This window comes from Pongo abelii, chromosome 8, assembly GCF_028885655.2.
Source record: "Pongo abelii isolate AG06213 chromosome 8, NHGRI_mPonAbe1-v2.0_pri, whole genome shotgun sequence".
Taxonomy (NCBI): Eukaryota; Metazoa; Chordata; class Mammalia; order Primates; family Hominidae; genus Pongo; species Pongo abelii.
The window spans coordinates 10,800,162-10,823,520 of NC_071993.2; the positions used below are offsets into that span (position 1 = coordinate 10,800,162).

The 23,359-nt window shown below is 38.8% G+C and overlaps 1 long non-coding RNA gene across 3 annotated transcripts in view; it reads right to left on the bottom strand.

The window, feature by feature from the left end:
* LOC103891586 (uncharacterized) overlaps positions 1-23,359 on the bottom strand; it is a 134,878-nt gene that overhangs the window by 12,046 nt on the left and 99,473 nt on the right. For 2 of the 3 annotated variants that reach the window (XR_010141478.1, XR_010141479.1), the window contains one exon: positions 1,682-1,820. This is a non-coding gene — a long non-coding RNA (uncharacterized LOC103891586). Of the gene's footprint in view, positions 1-395; positions 1,108-1,681; positions 1,821-23,359 lie in introns of those variants that run through there. The other variant, XR_008510273.2, reaches the window with a different exon arrangement.

Here is a 23,359-nt window from a genome sequence, read left to right on the forward strand (position 1 = left end):
TATGTGACTGTGTGAGAGTGCTCTCAGGTGTCAACACATAGAAATGGAGATGTTTTTAAGCACAAAAGGCCACAGGAATAGCTGCCAGGCTGATCACGACTGTAAATCAGTGTTGAAATATTTCCTATAACTTAAAGAGTATGTAAACTGGAGTTGCTGAATGGGTCTCCCAAATTTCAAAGAGCTCCTTTATTTTTATCTGCAGGAGCAGTATTATTCCCACTTTTGGATCTTGGAAACGTTCTCCTGTGTGTGGGCTTATGCAAATGAGATTTTGCAAAGGTGCCTCTCTGCACACACAAATACCAGTCCCCAATCCGCTGGAACACAGGGAATAAAAGCACAATTTGGAATCAGAAGAAGTCAGATAGAAATAAACCGAGCCTTTCCACTCAGCAGGGGCATAGTCCATGCCATTTTCCAGCCAGGATTATCCTGAGCCTCTCAGAATGGCAGTGCATTGTAGCTTTTTACCATGCAAACAAACCCCATGATTCTTAGCACATCCTCACTACCAGCAAAATCCCTTTGACTAAATTGACTGCTCAAATTACGTGCCCCAAAGAGGCACAGATTCAAACAAGCACCCGTGCCAGCCCTGTAGTCTTCTCTACCATTAAAGAGTATGAAATGGATAAATCAGGCAAAACACCAGCCTAGAGGGAGAGACTTGGATATCCAGAAATTTACAATGAGCATCCCTGTAGTTCCACGAATAGCTTTCACCATTGACATTTTTGACAGTTTTATGGCAATATAATTGACATACAATAAACTGTACATATTTAAAATGTACAATGCAGTACTTTTTATCAGGCGTAATCATCCATGAAATCATCATAATCAAGTTATCACCCCAAATTCTCCTCAGGTCCCCTTTTAATCTTCCCTCCCACTGCTCTGCGTTCCCAACCCCATCCTATGATTTAGGACATTGATCTGTCAAGCAGGCCGAGCAAGTTGTTCTGCCAGAATGCCCTACCTTGTGGATTTGACTGGCTGCTGCTTCATGGACCCAGTTAGCTTATTCCTCTGTCTTGCATGTTTCCATGAAAGGTACAGTTCCGTGATATGAATTTCTGACAGATTCATGGTACGCACTTTGGGCTAAATACAACATATATGTTTCATATTGTATCATGTCAAAGACACTTAATATCGTATTGACCCAACAATTTCTGTTTTTACTCTCTCTGACGCTAGGTTTTATTTGTTGTTTTGTTATTCTTTGTTATTCTTTGCTTTTGATTTATTTTGTTCTTAAAGGTTACATATAGGCCAAGCACAGTGGCTCATGCCTGTAATCCCAGCACTTTGGGAGGCCGAGGTGGGGGAATCACTTGAGGTAAGGAGTTTGAGACCAGCCTAGCCAACATGGTGAAACCCTGTCTCTACCAAAAATACAAAAATTAGCCGGGCAGGGTGGTGTGCGCCTGTAATCCCAGCTACTCAAGAGGCTGAGGCAGGAAAATTGCTTGAACCCAGGAGACAGAGGTTGCGATGAGCTGAGATCATGCCACTACACTCCAGCCTGGGCAACAGGGTGAGACCCTGACACAAAGACAAACAAACAAAAGGTTACATAAAAAAAAAAATCTAGTTACATGACTATGAATATTAGTTGGTTTGTCCTAAAGGGGGTTTTAACTTTATCTCTATCACAAAATATTTTTATACCCACCTTATTCACACCTTGCTGTGGAGAGAGGCAACTCAGTAGTGGTTTGGTGGCAGAAGTGGATTTGAATTGAGATTCTCAGGTTGAAAGCAGTGTGGCCCTAGCTAATTGACTGTTCTTCTCTGAACTTCCATTTCTGTGCCTACAAAATAGAGATTAAAATGTCAGCCAAAACATCTGAAAGATTGGTTGTATAAATCAAAGAGAGAATATATGGGTTGATATTTTATGAAGAGTAAAGTCCTAGTCAAATAAAATGTTTTATTATGCTGATGTTTTCTGAGATTAGAAAGAATCTTAGAATTATACTGCACAGGTGGAAGAATTGAGACAGAGAGACCAGGTGACATTACGGAACTGGAGTGCAGAACGTCAGCTGCTTGGTTCCCACCTGACTGCATTGTTAGAAGCTAACTGGCATCATTTTATTCCCAAACTATTCATAGCACATTCTTTCTAAAGAAGATGTGCAGATTCGGATTCTAATATGTAATTTGCCATGACTCCCTGCGAGCCAGGACCCAAATGCATAAGGGGATAAAAGCCTACAGGTCTATCATCTGCTATCACTCCTTAAATGCAATCTGCAGACCACCCCAGCTGGATTAGTCATTTTCACAATACATCCTATGCTTTACTGACACTGCTAACGCTCCCTCTTCATGACATCTTCGTTTATATTCACAAGATATTATTCCCTATCCCTCTGAATCCTGGAGAATTTTAATTTCTTAAAGAGCTTACACACTTTTCATAGTATTATTGCTTCTTGTGTTTGATTGCATGCTTCTTGTACGAAGGGACTGAGTCTCTTATATGCCTTTTCTTTTTTTTTTTTTTTTTTTTTTTTTTTTGAGACGGAGTTTTGCTCTTGTCACTCAGGCTGGAGTGCAATGGTGCAATCTTGGCTCACTGCAATGTCTGCTTCCCAGGTTCAAGCGATTCTCCTGCCTCAGCCTCCCAAGTTGCTGGGATTACAGGCAAGCGCCACCATGCCTGGCTAATTTTTGTATTTTTAGTAGAGACAGGGTTTTGCCATGTTGGTCTGGCTGGTCTCAAACTCCTGACCTCAGGTGATCAGGCTGCCTTGGCCTCCCAAAGTGCTGAGATTACAGGCGTGAGCCATCGCTCCTGGCCTCTTACATGCTTTAAACATAGCATATGCTCAACATATATTTGTTGAATTAAATTCAACTGACTTTCAGCCCCAATCTGAGTTTCCAACAAGAGTCATAACACCCTTATTGATTGTCCATCCCAGCTGTGAACATCAAACAAAACATAACACTTACCAGTTGACCAAGTTCTGTTAAAAAAAATGGACAAAATGGAAATAAGTTTATTCGTACTTAGACTTTTTTGAGATTTTATTTTTAGACCAGTTTTAGATTCACAACAAAATGACAGAAATGTACAAAGACTTCTCATATATCCCTGCCCCCTCCCCCAACATTTGCATAGCCTCCCACATTATCAGCATCCCCAACCAGAGTGGGGCATTTATTACATTCAGTGAACCTAGATTGACACATCATTATCACCCAGAGTTTGTAGTTTACATAAGGGCTCACTCTTGGTATTGTACATTCTATGGATTTGGACACATGTATAATGACATGTATTCATCATTATAATATGAGTGGTTTCACTGCCCTAAAAATCTGTGATCTGCCTATTCATCTGTCCCTCCCCTCTAACCCTTGACAACCACACTAATCTTTTTACTGTCTCCATAGTTTTGCCTTTTGCAGAATGTCATAGTTGAAATCACATAGTCTGTAGCCTTTTCAAATTGGCTCCTTTCACTTAGAATTATATACTTAACACCAAGTGCAATGGCTCATGCCTGTAACCCCAACACTTTCAGAGGCTGAGGCAGGTGGATCACTTGAGCCCAGAGTTTGAGACCAGCCTAGGCAACATGGCGAAACCCCATCTTTACAAAAAATAAAAACATTAGCCAGGCACGGTGGCATGTACCTGCAGGCCCAGCCACTTGGGGGGCTGAGGTGGGAGGATTACCTGAGCCTGGGAGATTGAGGCTACAGTGAGCTGTGATTGCACCACTGCACTCCAGCCTGGGTGATACGGTGAGATCCTGTCTCAAAAAAAAAAAAAAAAAGAAAAGAAAAGAATTACCTGTCTCAAAAAAAAAAAAAAAGAATTATGCACTTAAATTTTCTCGATCTCCTTCCATGACTTGATAGCTCATTTGCTCATTTTAGTACTAAATCCTTCTAACTAATTGTCTGGATCTCACAGTTTATTTATCCATTCACCTACTGAAGGACACCTTGTTGCTTTTAACAATTGTGAATGAAGCTACTATAAACATTTGTGTGCAAGTTTCTGTGTAGACATAAGTTTTCAGCTCCTTTGAGTAAATTCCAATGACTGTGATAGCTGGATCACATAGAAAGAATGTGTATAGTTTTGCAGGAAACTGCCAAAATGTCTTCCCAAAATAGTTGTATTATGCCACATTCCCACCGGCAGTGAATGAGAGTTCCTGTTATTCACCTCCTCACCAGCATTTGGTGTGGTCAATATTCTGGATTTTGGCCATTCTAATAGGTGTACAGTTGTATCTCCTTGTTGGTTTAATTTACGTTTTTCTGATGACTTATAATGTGGTGAATCTTTTCAAATGCTTATTTGCCATCTGTATGTCTTTTTTTTTTAATTGACAAAGAGTCTTGCTCTATTGCCCAGGCTGGAGTGCAGTGGTGCAATCTCAGCTCACTGCAACCTCCGCCTCCCGAGTTCAAGTGATTCTCCTGCCTCAGCCTCCCGAGTAGCTGGGATTACAAGCATACGCTGCCACTCTTGGCTAATTCTTATATTTTTAGTAGAGATAGGCTTTCCCCATGTTGGCCAGGCTGGTCTTGAACTCCTGACCTCAGGTAATCCACCCGCCTCAGCTTCCCACAGTACTGGGATTACAGGCGTGAGCCACCACACCCGGCCTGTATGTCTTCTTAAGTGAGGTGTCTGTTCAGGCATTTGGCCCATTTTTTAATTGGATTGTTTTTTTCCTTACTGTTTAGTTTTAAGAGTTATTTATATATTTTATATAGTAATCCTTTATCAGATGTGTCTTTCACAAATATTTATTGCCGGTTTGTGACTTGCCTTTTTATTCTCTTGACAGTGTCATTCACAGAGCAGAAATATTTAATTCCAGTGAAATCCAGTTCATCTAGTATTCCTTTCAAGGTTCCTGCCATTTGTGTCATACTCAAAAAGTCATTGCCAAATCCAAGGTTATCTAGATTTTCTCCTATGTTATCTTTTAGGAGTTTTATAGTCATCTAGATTTTCTTCTATGTTACCTTTCTAGGAGTTTTATAATTTTGCATTTTGCATTTAGGTCTGTGATCCATTTTGAGTTTTTTCTGTGAAGGGTAGAAGGTCTGTGTCTGTATTCCTTTTTTTTTTTTTTTTAATTGTATGTGGATGTCTAGTTGGTCTGGCACAATTTGTTAAAAAGATTATGTCTTCTCCATTGCATTGCCTTTGCTCCATTGTCAAAAATCAGTTGGCTATGTTTATATAGGCCTATTTCTGGAATCTGTCTTCTGGTCTATTGATCTGTTTTTTTATTATTTTACCAATACTATAGAGTCTTCTTTATTGTAGCTTTATAGTAAGTCTTGAAGTTTGTAGTGTCAGTCTACAAACTTCGTTCTTGTTCTTCAATAATGTGTTGGCAATTCTGGGCCTTTTTCCTATTTATATAAACTTTAGAATCAATTTGTCAATATCTACAAAACAACTTGCTGAGATTTTCATTGTGTTTGCATTGAATCTGTAGATCAAGTTGGGAAAAACTGACTTGCCAATATTTAGTCTTCCTATCTATGAATATGGAATATCTCTTCATGTACTTAATTATTATTTGATTTCTTTCAACAGAGTTTTGTAGTTTTCCTCATATAGATCTTGTATGTATTTTGTTATTTATTCCTAAGCATGTTTTTTTTTGAGGGCACTAATGTAAATGGTATTGTGTTTCTAATTTAAAATTTCACATATTCATTGCTGGTATATAGAAAAATGACTCCTCTATATTCACTTTATATAACTTTACCATAATAATCACTTACTAGTTTCAGGAGTTTGGGGTTCTGTTTTTGTTAATTTTTCAGATCTTCTATGTAGACTACCATGTAATGTCCAAACAAAGCTGTCTTTGTTTCTCCTTTCTTTTCTTTTCTTATTGCACTGGCTTGTATTTCCAGTACAATGTTGAAAAGCAGTGGTGACAGCGAACATCCTTGCCTTGTTCATGATCTTAGTGAGATCTGAAGTAATCAACCTTTTTTCATTTCTGATACAGTAATTTGTGTTTTCTCTCTTTTTTCGTTGGTTGGACTCACTAGGGCCTTACCAATTTTATTATCTCTTCAGAGAACCAGCTTTTGGTTTTGTTGATTCTCTTTATTGAGTTTCTGTTTTCAATTTCATTGATTTCTGTTCTTATTTTCATTATTTCTTTTATTCTACTTACTTTGGATTTAATTTCCTCTTCTTTTCTTAGTTTCCTACAGTAGAAGCTGAGATAATTGATTTTAGATCTTTCTTCTTCTCTAACATATGCATTCAATGCTATAAATTCCCCTCAAAGCACTGATTTCACTGCATCCCACACATTTTGATAAGCTGTGTTTTCATTTTCATTTGGCTCAAAATATTTTTAAAATTTCTCTTGGACCTATATGTTTTATAGAAGTCTATTTTTTAATCTCCACATAGCTTCTGATTTTCCAGCTCTCTTTTATCATTGTTTTCTAATTTAACTCCATTGTGGCCTGACAGCAGACATTATATGATTTCTGTCTTTGGAAAATTGCTAAGCAGTGTTTTATAACTCAGAATATTGTCTGTCTTCATGAATCTTCCATGTCAGCTTGAGGAGAATGTGTATTCTGCTGCTCTTGGATCAAGTAATTTATAGATGTCCATTATATCCAGTTGATTGACAGTATTGTTGAATTCAGCTTGTCCTTACTGATTGTATGCCTACTGGATCTGTGAATTGCTGATAGAGGGGTATTAAAGTCTTTAACTATAATCATGGATTAATTTATTTCTCCTTGCAGTGCTATTGGTTTTGCCTGGTGTATTTTCATGCCCTGATTTTAGGCACCTACATATTAAGAACCATTGTCTTCTTGGAGAATTGATCCCATTTTTATTAGTTAATGTCCTTCATTATCCTTGATAATTTTCCTTTGAAGTCTGTTCTTTTTGAAATTAATACAGCAATTCCTGCTTTCTTTTGATAAGTGTTAGCATGGTATATTGTTCTTTATCCGCTTACTTTTAATCTGTATATATCTTCATGTTTAAAATGAGATTCTTGTAGAAAACATGCAATTGAGTCTTGTTGTTTGATCCACTATAACAGTCTGTGTTTTCATTGCTGCATTTAGATCACTGGCATTCAAAATCATTATCAATATAATTGGATTGCTGTCTACCATATTTGTTGCTATTTCCTTTTTGTTGCTATTGTTCTTTGTTCCTACTTTTTCTTCCACTTCTTTTCTGCGTTTTGTGGGTTTAATTGAGGATTTGATATGACTCTATTTTCTCTCCTTTCTTAGAAGATTAGTTATACTTTTTTTCTTACCTTCTTAGTGGTTGCCTTAGAGTCATTAATTTCAAAAAGAACAGCAAATTCAAGCCCACTTTCAAATAACACTGTGCCACTTCAAAGTCAGTGCGAGTACCTTATAATAACAAACATAAAAACCCTAGAAGAAAACCTAGGCATTACCATTCAGAACGTAGGCATGGGCAAGGACTTCATGTCTAAAACACCAAAAGCAATGGCAACAAAAGCCAAAATTGACAAATGGGATCTAATTAAACTAAAAAGCTTCTGCACAGCAAAAGAAACTACCATCAGAGTGAACAGGCAACCTACAGAATGGGAGAAAATTTTCACAACCTACTCATCTGACAAAGGGCTAATATCCAGAATCTACAATGAACTCAAATTTACAAGAAAAAAACAAACAACCCCATCAAAAAGTGGGCGAAGGATATGAACAGACACTTCTCAAAAGAAGACATTTATGCTGCCAAAAGACACATGAAAAAATATCATCACTGGCCATCAGAGAAATGCAAATCAAAACCACAATGAGATACCATCTCACACCAGTTAGAATGGCAATCATTAAAAAGTCAGGAAACAACAGGTGCTGGAGAGGATGTGGAGAAATAGGAACACTGTTACACTGTTGGTGGGACTGTAAACTAGTTCAACCATTGTGGAAGTCAGTGTGGCGATTCCTCAGGGATCTAGAACTAAGAAATACCATTTGACCCAGCCATCCCATTACTGGGTATATACCCAAAGGACTATAAATCATGCTGCTATAAAGACACATGCACACATATGTTTATTGCGGCACTATTCACAATAGCAAAGACTTGGAACCAACCCAAATGTCCAACAATGATAGACTGGATTAAGAAAATGTGGCACATACACACCATGGAATACTATGCAGCCATAAAAAATGATGAGTTCATGTCCTTTGTAGGGACATGGATGAAATTGGAAATCATCATTCTCAGTAAACTATCGCAAGGACAAAAAACCAAACACTGCATGTTCTCACTCATAGATGGAAATTGAACAATGAGAACACATGGACACAGGAAGGGGAACATCACACTCTGGGGACTGTTGTGGGGAGAGGGGAGGGATAGCATTAGGAGATATACCTAATGCTAAATGACGAGTTAATGGGTGCAGCACACCAGCATGGCACATGTATACATATGTAACTAACCTGCACATTGTGCACATGTACCCTAAAACTTAAAGTATAATAATAATAAAAAAAGAAATAAAAACAAACAAAATAATTCTAATTCCTTTCTACCATCCCTTGTACCATTGCTGTCATTTATTTCACTTATGCGTATGTAGAAGCATACACACACAGAGGTACATACACACAAACACACACACAAGCACACATAGCTGAAATCATTGTTGCTGTGATTTTGAACATACTTTTACCTGTTAGATAAAAAAAAAGAATAAATGTTTTTATTTAGCTTTTTTTTTGATATGCTCCCTTTATTTATGTAGATCTGAGTTCTGACTCAACGTTATTTTATTTCTCTCTAACGTAGTTCCTCTAATATCCCTTGCAAGAGAGAGCTACTAGCAACAAATTCCCTCAACCTTTATTTTCCTAAGAAAGTCATTTCTCCCTCACTACTGAAAAATAACTTCATAGGGTATAGGAGTCTAGGCTGCTGGTTTCTTTCTCTCAACACCTTAACTGTTTCACTCCACTCTTTTTTTGCTTGTGTGGTTTCTGAGAAGTCAGAGGTGAATCTTTTTCCTTCCATAGATAAGCAGGGTTTTTTTCCCTTTGACTTTCAGAATTTTCTTCCTTATCTTTGATTTTCTTTTGTTTGAAAATGAAAGGCCTAGGTGTAGTTCTGGCATTTTTGTTGTTTAGTGTTCTCTGAGCTTCCTGGATCTGTGGTTTGGTGTCTGACATTAGGGAATTTTTCAGCTATGTTTCAAGTATTTCTTTTTCTCTTTCTTTCCCTTCTTATATTCTCGTTACACATTTTATGTCTTTTTTAGGTTTTCCTATAGTTCTTGAATATTCTGTTTTTATCAGTCTTTGTTCTCTTTGCTTTTCATTTTTGGAGGTTTTTATTAAGATATTCTCAAACTCAGAGATTGTTTCCTCAGCCACGTCAGGTCCTCCAACAAGCCCATTAAAGGCATTCTTCCATTTCTGTTACTGTGTTTTTGATATGTGGCATGTCTTTCAGCTTCCTTCTTAGGATTTCCATCTCTTTTCTTACACTTTCCATCTGTTTTGATATGCTATCTACTTTCTTACATAGATTGCTTAGCATATTAATCACAGTTGTTTTAAATTCTCTCTCTGATAATTCCACCTTCCCAGTGTGTTTGGTTCTAATGCTTGCTGTATCTCTTCAAACTGTGATTTGCCTTTTAGTATGGCTTGTAATCTCTTCTTGGTAGCTGGAGATGATGTACTGGGAAGAGGAACTGCTGTTGGTAGGCCTTTAGTAACGTAATGGTAAGGTGTGGGGGAAGGGGAAGCATTCTGTGTCCTTATAATTAGGTCTCAGTCTTTCAGTGAGTTTGTGCCTCTGAACTGTGAACTTTCCAAGTGTTTCTCATTTTATTTCTCCTTCCTTAGGTGAGACAGGATGGCTGGAGTGGGCTAGAGTTGAGTTTTCTCCTTCTCCCACCAGAATGCCAGAGTGAGCTGGAACTCGGTATTTCCCTCCCCCATGGGGAAGGCCACACAGCTGGGTAGAGTTGAACTTTTTCCCTTTCCCTGCGTCAGTGACGCTCTGATAAAACTCTAGCACATTAGACCGTGGTTAACTAGCTTTTCCTAAGGGTAGACTTTGTTTAAAAGAACAGAGTGATCTGGTGTGTTTCGAAAATGGTTCCTTGGCCTCTCCCCATGCCAGAAGCACCAAGAGATTTTTCTCTTACATTCACTGTGAGGACCTGGTCAAGCTCCTGCAGGTACAATTCACAGAAGTATGATGGGGTTCCCCTAGAGCTTTTGGTTCTCAGGCTTGTTCACACCAAGCCTCCAGTGAGTCGCCAGTTACTGTTCCAGTTTTCCTACCCCAGCACTGGTTCCATGGAGGTTTCTGCTCCTGTAGGTTCTGATTTTTTTTGGGTCTGCCTATGATGTGTTTCCAATTTGGAGGGCAGAGGTTTGTCCTATGAACTTACTTCTTTTACAGATCTAAGAAGAGCTGTTGTCCTGCATTGTTTTACTTGTTATTAGGGTGGAGTGACAGCTTCCAGGCTGGCTAAGTATGGAACCAGAAACAGACAGTACTTTTAGACTCTTAATAACCAGGAATGCCAAATTATTTGGGGAATTAAAGCTGTCTTTACAATCATTCTAAGGGCTAGATGAACTAAATACTTAACCTTTAATTGCCTCCATTTATTAACAATATAAAGCCTTTTAATATGGTCCAAAAAAGCAGACCAGTTCAGCCCAGCTGCTCGTGGTTTTACTTGACAGCTGTAAAATAATGAGGGCTATAGCAATGTATAGTCTGCAGAGAGAAATCAGCCAAGATTATTCTCTGGGGACATTAGAATATACAGTTACAGGATGTTAATAAAATACTTTGGAGGTTCACATCATTTACATAGAAACCAAGTAAGTACCATTTATACACTGACTGAGTGGGTCTTACGGCTTGTGGACAGAGCCTTTGGCTACAACCTTTTCTACTGGGTCATAGAATTTATGGCTGCTAAAAGGTCCTGGCATAAGCCCATGAATTGAATGGTGATAGCAGAAACCAACTGCCCTTTTTGGAAAGGTAGAAGCAGTTCTGACTGTTGAGGTTTGGACCACAAGGCAAATAAAGCTTTGTATTTCTCTAAGATTCTCTGAGATGATCACAATCAGAATTATTTAGGTACTTATTGAAAAATGCATATCCCTGGGGCCCCAATACAGAATATTGAATCAGTGTCTCTGGAGTGGGACCCAGAAATCAGAGTACCTGCAAATTCCACTGAATGATTGTCAACACATGTTAAGATTTGAGATCCTCCATTAGTGTAGCCAAGCTCTCCTTGAAACCACGTGCGGTAGTGCCACCCGGTGGTTTGTTCTCTACAACTGTGCTCTTTGCTTGGAAGTAGCCTCATGTTTATTGCTTTACATGCTCAAAGATGGTAGACTCAGGCTTTGGGGGAATCCTAGCTGTTATCTGCTAAGCAATGAAACAAGTTGCCACAGGGTCAATTTGATTGAGTTGCTCAGTTGGCCAGAACAAGCCACTAATCAATGAGACTAGCCTGATTATTTAGGACTATATGAACAATGGAATCAGACGAAGGCAAGTAATGCAATTGCCAGGAATTGACTTGTGACAGTCAATCTGGGTGACTTTTGAAAGACAGTCACTTTATAACATGACCTAGTAAGTTACCATCTTTAGTGTGTATGTATTACTCTGCCTGAGCAGACTACTGGTGCAAGCCTGTGACAAAACTCTCTGCTGCTTTGGCATATTCTGACTATTCTACTCAGTTAGCTGTCTAGCCATCTTTATAATCTTTTTCTCTTTATTGCCTGTAAAATTACTTTATAGGAGATACTTATGGATCCACACATCTAGCAAAAATTGTTTCCAAATTGTGTTTTAGGTTTGTTTGATTGTTTTAAGGTCAAGAAATTATATCTGATATTTTAAGAAGTTAAATGAACATTTAAAATTGTTTTGCCTTACTGTGACCATATTACAGCGTCTATATTTCAGGCAGTAATCAGATTTGTCAGATAGTAAGCACTGGTGACTGCTAAAGTTCAATGATCTGGCTACAAAGAATTATGTTATTTTGCAGCTGATCTTTGCTACCTGAAAGATGATGGTGGTCTTTCCATGGAACAGCACTGCACATAGTACACATAGGGGGCTCGGTTACATAAACCTGGTTGACCATCTGCAGGGCTGATCTTTGATTCCAGCCTCACCAAAGTCAATGTGTTAGTGCACGACCCAAGGCCCCACAATGTAGATATGCAATGACGGCCAAAAGGCCAGAAACTGCCCCAAATGCATCTCTGTGAGTGAAGGAGATTGACTTTTGATAGGGTTGAATTTTGCCTGTGATAAATCCATTAAAAACTGTTTACCTATGCACACAGTATTCCCAGGACTTGGATAGGTGATTAAATAGGGGGCAAGATCCCAGTTCCTGTTCATGGAGGAAGTTATAGTTCTCTGTTAGGATCCTTTTGGGATCTACTGGGGATCTGAGCTTTTGAAGTCATTTAACCTGCACAGATGGGGTTTATGCTGCTACAATGAGGTCAAAATAAGATGAAACAAATACTCCATTCCAGGATACAGACATAAACAGTAGAACAGAATTTCTAAGTCTCCAGAAAAGAGCAAATAAAACAAATCAAAACCAATATTCCCTCACATGACCAGGGGAATTGTGATTACGGTCCTTGAAAAACTAAGCTAAAATAAAGGGATTTCAGGAGAGTTTTGTTTATCTCCACCCCTCACTTTAGCACATTGTTGTAAAAAGCTAAAATAATACTTGTTTATTTATAAACTGGTGGCTATAATTTATCAAGAATGGTGGGAGATGGTGCAGGATGATATATCTCCAATTTGAATACATTTTAGTGACTGCTCTCTTCATAAAAAATAGGCAGTAGCCCCTGAGTAATAAGACTAAGGACAAAATGGTAATCTTTTCTTATGTTTTGTTTTTTGTTTTTGTGACAAAGTCTTGATCTGTCTATCAGGCTGGAGTGAAATGATGCGATCTCGGCTCACTGCAAACTCCACCTCCTGGGTTCAAGCCATTCTCCCGCCTCAGCCTCCCAAGTAGCTGGGAATACAGGCACCCTCCACCGTGCCCGGCTAATTTTTGTACTCTTAGTAGAGATGGGGTTTCACCATGTTGGCCAGGCTGGTCTCAAACTCCTGACCTCAAGTGATCTGCCAGCCTTGGCTTCCCAAAGTGCTGGGATTACGGGGGTAAGCCACCATGCCTGGCCCTATGTTTTACTTTTAAAAACCTTTTTTATCATGAAAAAATTTGAACATACCCAAAAGAATACCAGGATAATGAACCCTCATACATCCATCATTTAGTTTCCACAATTATCAACACAATATTGACATTTCAAAATAAAACTGTTACTTACATTACTCTTTTAACTGTATTCCGTAGATACATGGTACATGGTGATACACATCGCTCTCCATTGAAAAATACACGATAAATACATGAATGTTACATTATTCCTTTTTCTCCTTCAATTTAGAATGGTAATCTCTGGTATAGGTGAATGCTTCAGTTGCTGCACGGAACCTTGTGTGAATATCTCGCTCTATGGAGAGTTTTTCCTCTTTATTAAAATACTGAGATATTATAAATACGGAAGAGTATATAAAATGTATATTTACAGGTTAAAGAATAATGATACGTTAATACTCATTTAACCACCACCAGATCAAGAATCGTTAGCATTCTCGAATCCACATGCTATCCACTCCCCAAAACATGCACAAAACCCTGGTAGCATGATTTGTATGTATGTATGTATGTATGTGCGTATGTGTGTAAGCAAATCAAAAAATGTATATATAATATACTGCAGAGTTTGGGAGTCCCCAAGACCTCCCCCACTTCTGACACCAGTTGCAAGTTTAGGGATCCCCAAGACTACCTTCAGGTTTGAAAATTTTCTAGAAAGATCACAAAACTCACTAAAGTGCTCATACTCAACAGTTTTGATTTATTATAGTGAAAGGATGCAGATTAAAATCAGCCAAGGGGAGGGGCACATGGGGTAGGATCCAGGACAGTTCCAAGAGCCAGGCTTCTAGTAATCCTCTCCCACTGGAGTTTTGCAGACAGTGCTTTCTTCTCCCAGAAACATGATGTATGACAATTTGTATGCTATAGGCCAACCACAGAAGCCCACCAAGCTTGTTGTCCAGAGTTCTTACTGGGGCTCAGTTACATAAACACAGTTGACCATATGCAAGGCCTTTGTCTCCAGCTTCACCAAAAATCACTTGGATAGTGCGTGGCCCAAGGCCCCTGACATAAATCACATCGTTAGCATAGCCTATCCGGTGCAGTTCAAGAGGCCCAGGTAAACGGTGACACTCATATCAAACAGGACATTCCAAGAACTTAGCCATGATTTCCCAGGGCCAAGGGAAAAGGCCAGAGCTCTCTTTTAGCAAGGTTAATTGTTTACTACATATATATGAATAGATATGTTTATGTGTTTATATCTTTTCATTAAAAATATGGTTTGGTTGTGAACATTTTTCAATTTAATATAAATGCTTAAGTATTATTTGTATAAGTCACAGAAATACGTAGACTTTTTTAGCTTCATGTAAATTCCTCATGTAAATAATAATTAGCTATATACTTAAATATTTTGATTTGCTTCTCTCAAGAGTTTTTATTTCTTCTGTATTGAATTAATGATCTAGATATTCTTATCAAATATTAAGAATAAAGTCTTATCAGATGAAGAGTAGAACTGATGAGTATCTAAAGTACAGCAATGAGTTCAGCTAGGACTTCCAGCACAGACAGCTAAGGACTCCATTTATTCATGTTTATACCCTTCATAGTCTGCTGTGAGTGACCTACGAGCCCCAGGACAAAATACTGTTCTTTTTATTTTAATGGTCTGAAAAGTTAGCGTTCAGCTACCTTATTGATCAGCGTCAGTTGTTAGGGTCTCATCACATTATCTGCCTCCAAACCTCCAACCGAGATGAAATCAATGACTGCCCAGGTCAGGGGTTAGTACACTTTTCTAAAAGGGCCAGGTTGTAAATATTTTAAGATGTGCAGGTCATACCCTCTCCATTCCAACTACTCACCTACTGTCCTCAGAGCATGGAAGGAGCCACAGACTATATATAAACAAGTGCATATGGCTGTGCTCCAGAAAACTTTATTGGTCCACAATGAAATTTTAATTTCATAAAATTTTCACATGCCATGAAATAGTGCTGTTCTTTTGATTTTTTTAACCATTTAAAAAAGTAAAAATGATTCTTAGCTCACAAGTCAGAGGCTAACAGGCTAGATTTGGCCCATGGGCTACAGTTTGCCAAGCCCTAGTCTACGTTCATGAATTCAAGGATTCTAGAATGAAGTTCAGGTTTTTCATTTATAATAGCATATTCCTCACAGCTCCTACTTCATCAGTCTTACACCACTGACAACCATGAAAATGAATTGTAACTCACATAAAACCCATTTTGGAACCAAGTTTGTTTGTACTGCTTAGCTAAAAAATAAAAAAGTTTACATGTAGTAAATGGATTTCAGTAAACATTTGACCCAAACAACTGGCTAATGTTCTAGATTTTACCATCAAAATAAAACAGATTAAGAGATTTCCATAATAATCCTCTGATATTAAGTCTCTAGACAGAATTTCTGTGGCAGAAGAAGGGCTTGAATTTTCTTCTTTACCTCTCATTCAATTGATATGGTAAAATAGAAGGTAGCCAACAGGTATCAAAACCCTCAACGTAATATGGACCAACCCGAGTAAAATCTTATTTGCGTAGATGTAGTAGAAATCGAAAATCAATTAATGCAGCAATATTATTTTACTCTGACGGGAAACAACAAGCCTTCCATAAGTAAATTTCACTTCTGCGTTCACTGTAGGTCAGTGAGCACAATGAGAAATTTACAAGAGCAAATGACACAAAATTAATCTCAGTTGTTACCCATTGCTTCACCATTTTACTTAAAGAACAATTTTTTTAAAAAATTACATGTTAGCATAGAGCATGTTTCACAAATTGGAGGACTGTGCTTCATTACTTCTATTTTCTTCATATTTAGGTCTACAGAGCTACACAAAGGAGTGATCCGGCCCATCAGGTAAGAGCTTGCTTCTTGCGCAGACTGAAGGTGTTCCGTTTGAAGAGCACCTGCTAGACAAGTAGTGAGGGTGGTTTATTCGCTTGGCTTTGGTTTTCTGCTTTTTGTTGTTCCTGGGATATAAACATTTCTGTTGTTTCTCTTTGCATTTTTTTTCTTCTGGATTCGGTTTACTGTTGAATCTGATCCATTGTCTCTTTGGATCACATTTACATAAGAGCCTACCTGTTGTTGGATATCAGCATTCCTGGATGGCTGTTTGATTGCACATTTCTGTATTACGATCGCTTTTGTTCTATTACTAGGTGTTTTCTTGTGTTTCCCCCAAAACGTCGGCTTCTTCGTAAAAAGTATTTTGAATAACAGTATTAGGAGACTCTTCTGAAACTGAATTCTATGGGTCTGTTTTGAGAATGGAAGCAGTCAGCTGTATATGAACTCCATCATTCCTGGATTGACAACATGGACCAGCAAGCCCCCAGTGCCACACTCACAGAACGCAGCAAGACCCTGTGTAAACAGATCACACTTGCTTTCTCTTTTCTCTAATTTCAAGTATCAAAATAGCACCCAAATTTAAGAGAATAATTAATTTGCCCTCTTAAATAATTTAACACGGGACATTTTCCCTACTATAGTATTTCAATATCCAGGGGCAAAGAAGACTTATGAACAGCATAAAGGCAGCCAGAAGATACACAGAAACTGATCAGCTATTTTCAAAACATTCTCACAGAAAGTCTGTTCAAAAGTTCTTTTCCTCCTCCACTTAGGTTTTTAAATGTCATTGCAATTGAATGTTGAGCACTGCAAAATCCAGGGCATTGTTACTGATAAATAACTCCTATTAATAGCGATTTCATTCATTGGAGCTTTTAATTCATTTTGGTTTTGTTGATTTTCATGCTTGTGTTTTCCATTCGTTTCAATACAGTCCATCTTTCTGTTTCTTTTCAATGTTTTAATCCAATTACCAGCCCCATAAACACGTATTTGCCACATCTACAGTAGGTGCACTGAGCTGTGAGCAAAAGTGATTTCTGATTACAGACAGGCTCATTTTCAAGGGGCAAGAGGAATAACATGCAGTGAACTGAATAAAAGAATAGTGGAAAATACCTTGTTAGGTGACATATGGCAGTTTTAGAGTACAGATGGGATCAGAAAAAGTTACTTAATCCTAAAACACATATGCATTGCATGGATAGCGGTTGTAATGTACATCATATATGATGGGCTTGGTTATGAAAGAAAAAAACTTATGATTTCATTGCTCAAGTGTGTTCATTAATATTAGGATTAGCCTCTCTAACTGAGAAAGTGACAAAAAGCAATTTAGATACTTTAAAACCCTAGAGTTTTGTCAACAGGAGGACCAAAGGCAAAAGTCATCAGGCAAGAGGGTCCCCAGGACCTCTGGATTTTCTATTTCTTCTCCTTTTTCCTCTTTACTGTTTCTCTTTCCTTCCACTCCTTTTCAGAATTTCTACCTTTAGGGACTCCTACTCCCACCCCACACACAAAAAAAATTGCACGTACTTTCTGTACCTTTAGTTATGATTAATAACACCTTGGGGAATTACCTATGTTACAACCTTTACATATTACAGGATTCCTACCTCGGGATGAAGGGATGAAGCACGGATGATGGAGGACTATGGCTATTTCAGTAGGAGTCAACAGATGAGCAAACATTCTAGGGAGTAATGGGACCTTCACAAATCCTCTAGAATCATCATCAGATTGCACCACGAATACACTGTTCCTCTATCAGTGTGCAAGTTGATATACGATTATCTAATTGTAGTCAGAGCCCAAAGTGAGTTTGGAAACCAGATATTGCTGTTCTACGTCCCGCCTTCTTACCAGACATTTGAGAAATGACTGTGGGGGTCAGGATATGGAAAACGATTTCCATTGCCAGAAGGTTCAGTAAAACAAAGTTTAAAAAGTAATAAATAATGAGCCAGGCACAGTGGCTCATGCCTGTAATCCCAGGACTTTGAGAGGACAAGGCGGGTGGATAGCTTGAGTCCAGGAATTCAAGACCAGCCTAGGGAACATTATGTGACCCCCATCTCTACAAAACATAAACAACATCAGCTGGGCATGAGGCATGCGCCTGTGGTCCCAGCTACTCAGGAGGCTGAGGTGGGAGGATCGCCTGAGCCCAGGAGGTTGAGCCTGCAGTGAGTCGAGATTACATGACTGTGCTCCAGCCTGGGTGACAGAGCAGGACCCTGTCTAAAAAAAAAAAAAAAATAGCAACAAGAGCTTTGTCAAATTAGGCCAGCTCCCATCCCAAGAATAGAACATCCTGTTTTGAAGCTCCTAAATCTGAGAAACAGGTGCATAGTCAACAAGGTTTTCAGAAAACCCTGCAGGCACATCCTATTCACAGCACTGGGAGCTAGTTCATTGAGCCTTTAAGCATTGAGAGTTAGGATTTCCCATATCTCAGTCGATTCTCTCTGGTTGGAGCAAAACCAACAAAGACAGGAGGCTAAGTACAAACAACCACCGGAGACCAAAATATCAGTTTCTTAGGCATAATGAAGGGCTTCAAAGGGTTGTCAGGGCAAGTTAAGTGCAGTGGTAAGAAAGCAGGTAAACCCTATGCTTATTCTGTGCATGGTGTGGTTTTGACGATCCTCTAGGAACCAGGAGGCCAGAAGTATACAAAGCGGCTCAGATTTTGGTCTTTTTCTTCTCAGAGGCCAAAGGAAACTAGACCGTCATCTGCTTTCTGGTGGTTTTATGCAGCATCGTTCAACTGTACTTAGTGACACAGCTTTACCCATTTCTTTCCGTTCTTTAGGCAAACATTAAATCATAAAACTTTCCACAGTACTTAAGAGACATTTAGCTGCCAAATGATGAATCAAATGTGTGATTTAAGCGCTGAAATTCAAAGTTTAATGTCACTTTTATCATTTCATTTGATTATATACTATAAAATACAGAGCCGTAACTTACAATGACAATGGCAATCACGTACGATATATTCTATAAATTCACTTCTAATACTATCAGAATGTATTTTAGACAGATTGCAAAGTCCATACACAACTAACACACAGGGCTTTTGACTCTGGTTTCAAAGGTTTTATATGGTGTCTCAAAGGCCAAGCCCTAAAAATTCAGGAGATGTTCTTTTGAATTCACCTTAATATGAGGCTGATTTTATAGCCCAGGGCTCCTACTGAGAAAGAAGCCAGTTCCTTCTTTGCTGTGGGTTGAGACAAGTGTGAAAGAGTCTGTTTTCTAAGTAGACCACAGCCACTTTCATGAGCTAAATAAAGAGAAGAAACACATATAAGACTGTTAGTCGGGGGAAACTGACATTTAGAAGGTATCTAATCTAGTTTGGTTTTCTGCATTGATCAAATTCACGGAATAATTGTTTCCTAGTCCTTTTCCTTTACCTGAAGAGTCAGGGGGAAACAGGCCAGTTCAGAATGGTCATGGTGGCCTGGGAGTGGCTTGCCCTCCTTGATCTTTCATTGAGGGTGATTGCAGCTATGCAAACCGCAGCTAACTTTTCAGGACCGTGATTCTTAATGTGACAGGACATTTTATTTACAATTCAACAGTGTCAACACGGTGGTAATAACGTGAGAAGATGATTTTGTTGTTGGCAAATAGATCCTTTCAATTGGTTGATCAAATTGGGAGAGTGTTGATAGGATTGCAGGTTACCTGGGAAAAACGTTTGAAGTTATTACCTTGGAAGTCTAAACCAGGTAGCTTTACCTGGAAACTTAATTGCTAAAATCTTTAATTTTCTATGGCTTTGGGTTTTTGGATATTTTGGGGGGGGGGGTTGGTTTTTGTTTTGTTTTGTTTTTTTGCAATCTCTTGTTAACTTCTTTTATTTCCAGTCAAACTGGGCAAAGTCCCTATTTACATTGGCAGGGTTGTGATCACGGCATCCCTGAGATCTTCCCTTCTGGAGCAGTGATATGGTTTGGCTTCTCTGTCCCCACCCAAATCTTACCTTGAGTTGTAATAATCCCCAGGTGTCAAGGGTGGGACCAGGTGGACATAACTGAATCATAGGGTAGTTTCCCCTATACTGTCCTTGTGATAGTGAGTGAGTTCTCATGAGATCTTGTGGTTTTATAAGGGGCTCCCCTCTTCACTTGGCTCTTGCTTCTCTCACCTGCCGCCATGTAAGACACACCTGTTTCACCTTCCGCCATGATTGTAAGTTTCCTGAGGCCCCCCAGCCATGTGGAACTGTGAGTCAATTAAACCTCTTTTCTTTATAAATTACCCAGTCTCAGATGTGTCTTCATAGTAGCGTGAAAATAGACTGATACAAGCAAGAAGTCAGATTTGTGCTACAAAAGGCTCATTCCACTCTACTGGGATGACTGGTCCCATGCCCAGCCTTATCTTCTTATATGTGGAACTCTGAGTCTGCCCTGATCCCACCTTCTTGAGGAAATCTTACATAGTGGTTTTCCTACCTAAATTCCTGATCTCTGGCCATTGTACACTCCCTAACCCTCATTTCAGGAACCAGCAGCATATGCTCCTTACCTGTTTCAATTCTGCTTTTCTGTGCCCATGAAAACACCCTACACTTAAACTGTGGTGCCATTTTTTCATTTCAGTATTTCACCAAAGAGTCCATTGTGGAAGTGCTGCACAGATGGGTACATACAAAGTGCTGATGCGGCGGACCTGAATTGTTTTTAATGGATACCAGTCACCTCTGCCCAAACGGACAGCCATAGAAATACTAAAGGTTAACTTTCCTCCACCTCAGATTTGCTACTGAAATTAACACAGCTCACTTGAGAGATGAATTTGCTCTTTAAAAATTTATTTCCTATGCATTTTCTCTTCCTGCAAATGGGAACTTGGGATCTCATAAAACTGAATTAAAATTATCAAATACTATTGAACCAACCTAATGAAAATTTTAACCAAAAGTCATTGTAAATTAGGTATGTTCTATACTGGGAACACAAGCCTTTGAAAAGTAGGTATTGTTCTTATGTAAACTCATGAATGGAGACTTCCTTGAATAAATTACTTCTTAATAACATCAGAGAGTCATTGGCTGGGTAAATATCTCCCTAGGGCACTCACTGAGATTCCTGAATTTAAATGTTCAATAGAACTTCATATTTGTCACCTTTACTAACGAGTTTTTCTTTATGAAATCATTATTAGCATGAAAAAGTTAAATTTTGTATCTAATTTCTAGAATTAATGCTGTCTAAAAGACCTCAAGGGGTTGAAAGTTTTCTTGCCGGGATGCAACATTTACATAATTTCTATTGCCCCAGTGTTTACACTCTCCTACCCACTGTCAATTTGCTACCTGAGGCATGAGAAAGAAAAATGATCAGAACAGCCAGAATGTCTAGGAATTTCTGCAAATAGGAACAATGCATCTTCTCAAAAGAGCAGAGAGCAAAATGATGTCTCCTATTCTGACTTGTGATTCAAGCATTCAAAGCCTTACCATTGTTCTTTCTAAAGTACAGACTCACAGCAAGGGCTACTACCGCTGCTACCTTTATGATATTCGTGAACAAGTTTATCACCATGGTTAAACAATTCCCTGAGTTACAAGAATCTGTTTTGTTATACTCAGTCTGGAGTTTTTATTCTTGGATTTAGGATTTTACCTGCATTTCTTTCATTTTAACATGACAGCTGATGGACTAAGTTCTCTCTTATCAAAGCAAGAACTGTAGGTCCCGTAACTGTAGCTTGAAACTATCAGTATATCTCATGTTGCAGAATCCTTTAAGGTAGGAGATACAGTGCTTGTTTATAAACAGATCTGGACTGCTTTTCCACATAGGGGACAGTGAAATAAAGCTATGACATTTCCAAGATGTTACTGCCTTGACCACAGTCAGAAAGAAAGATGCTAACAAATTATAACCACTGCCTTCCAGTGCTGCCCAGACCCGACCCAGCCTCCTCCAGTTTGTGTGTTTAACTAGACTCCCAAATTGATAGGTATCATTGTGCCACAACAGAGTAAACCAATTGAATAGCTGATGCATGTCCCATACAGAGAAAGTCCTGGGTACAACAGAGGGATCTCAATGCATTACTCCTTGATCATCGGTTATTCATGGCACCTTTATAATATTTACAGTATTTAGCATCCCTAAGAGTTGAACCAATACTTTAAACCAACTCGTGAGGATATAATTGGTTGTATGAAAATAAATGGTACTAGCCACTTTTTTTTTGGCTGGGCTCAGTGGCTCACACCTGTAATCCAAACACTTTGAGACAAAAGTGTCACTTGAAGCCAGGAGTTTCAGGCCAGCCTGAGCAACAAAACAAAACCCTGTGTATACCAAAAAAAAAAAAAAATTAATTAATTAGTTGGGTGTGGTGGTGGATGCCTGTAGTCCCAGCTACTTGGGAGGCTAAGGCAGGAGAATTGCTTAAGCCCAGGAATTCAAGGCTTCAGTGAACCATGCTCACACCACTGCACCCCAGGCTGGGCAACAGAACAAGACCCTATCTCTCTCTTAAAAAAAAAGTAGTTAAATTTAAGTTTTAAAGAAGAAAAAAAATGGTATCATTTCTGAGTACCATAATTTTTGTTACCTTTTGTATTAGTCCATCCTCATACTGCTCTAAAGAACTACCTGAGACTGGGTAACTTATGAAGAAAAGAGGTTTAATTGGCTCACAGCTGCACAGGTTTAACAGGAAGCATTACCAGGAGGCCTCAGGAAACTTGACAATCATGGTGGAAGGGGAGGGGAAGCAATGACCTTCTTCACATGGTGGCAGGAGAGAGAGAGAGTGAAGAGGGAAGTGCCACACACTTTTAAACCATCAGATCTCATGAGGACTCACTCACTATCATGAGAACAGCAAGGGGGAAAATCTGTCCCAATGATCCAATCACCTCCACCAGGTCCCTCCACCAACACTGAGGATTACAAATCAACATGTGATTTGGGTGGGGACACAGAGCTAAACCATATCACCTTTGTAGTATACCAAATTAAAAAGCACATTTCACAAAATCATAACACGGTAAATGAAAACTAGTATTTGAATATACTTCATAGCACTATGAAATACTTTCAACATGCAGGCTAAAGACATGAACAAGAGTTACTCATGGATAGTTTATGACAATGAATTTACTCCTAAGCTAACACCAGAAAAGGCATTCAAATCACATGAACCAAAACAGATTCACTGAAGAACCTAGATTAGCA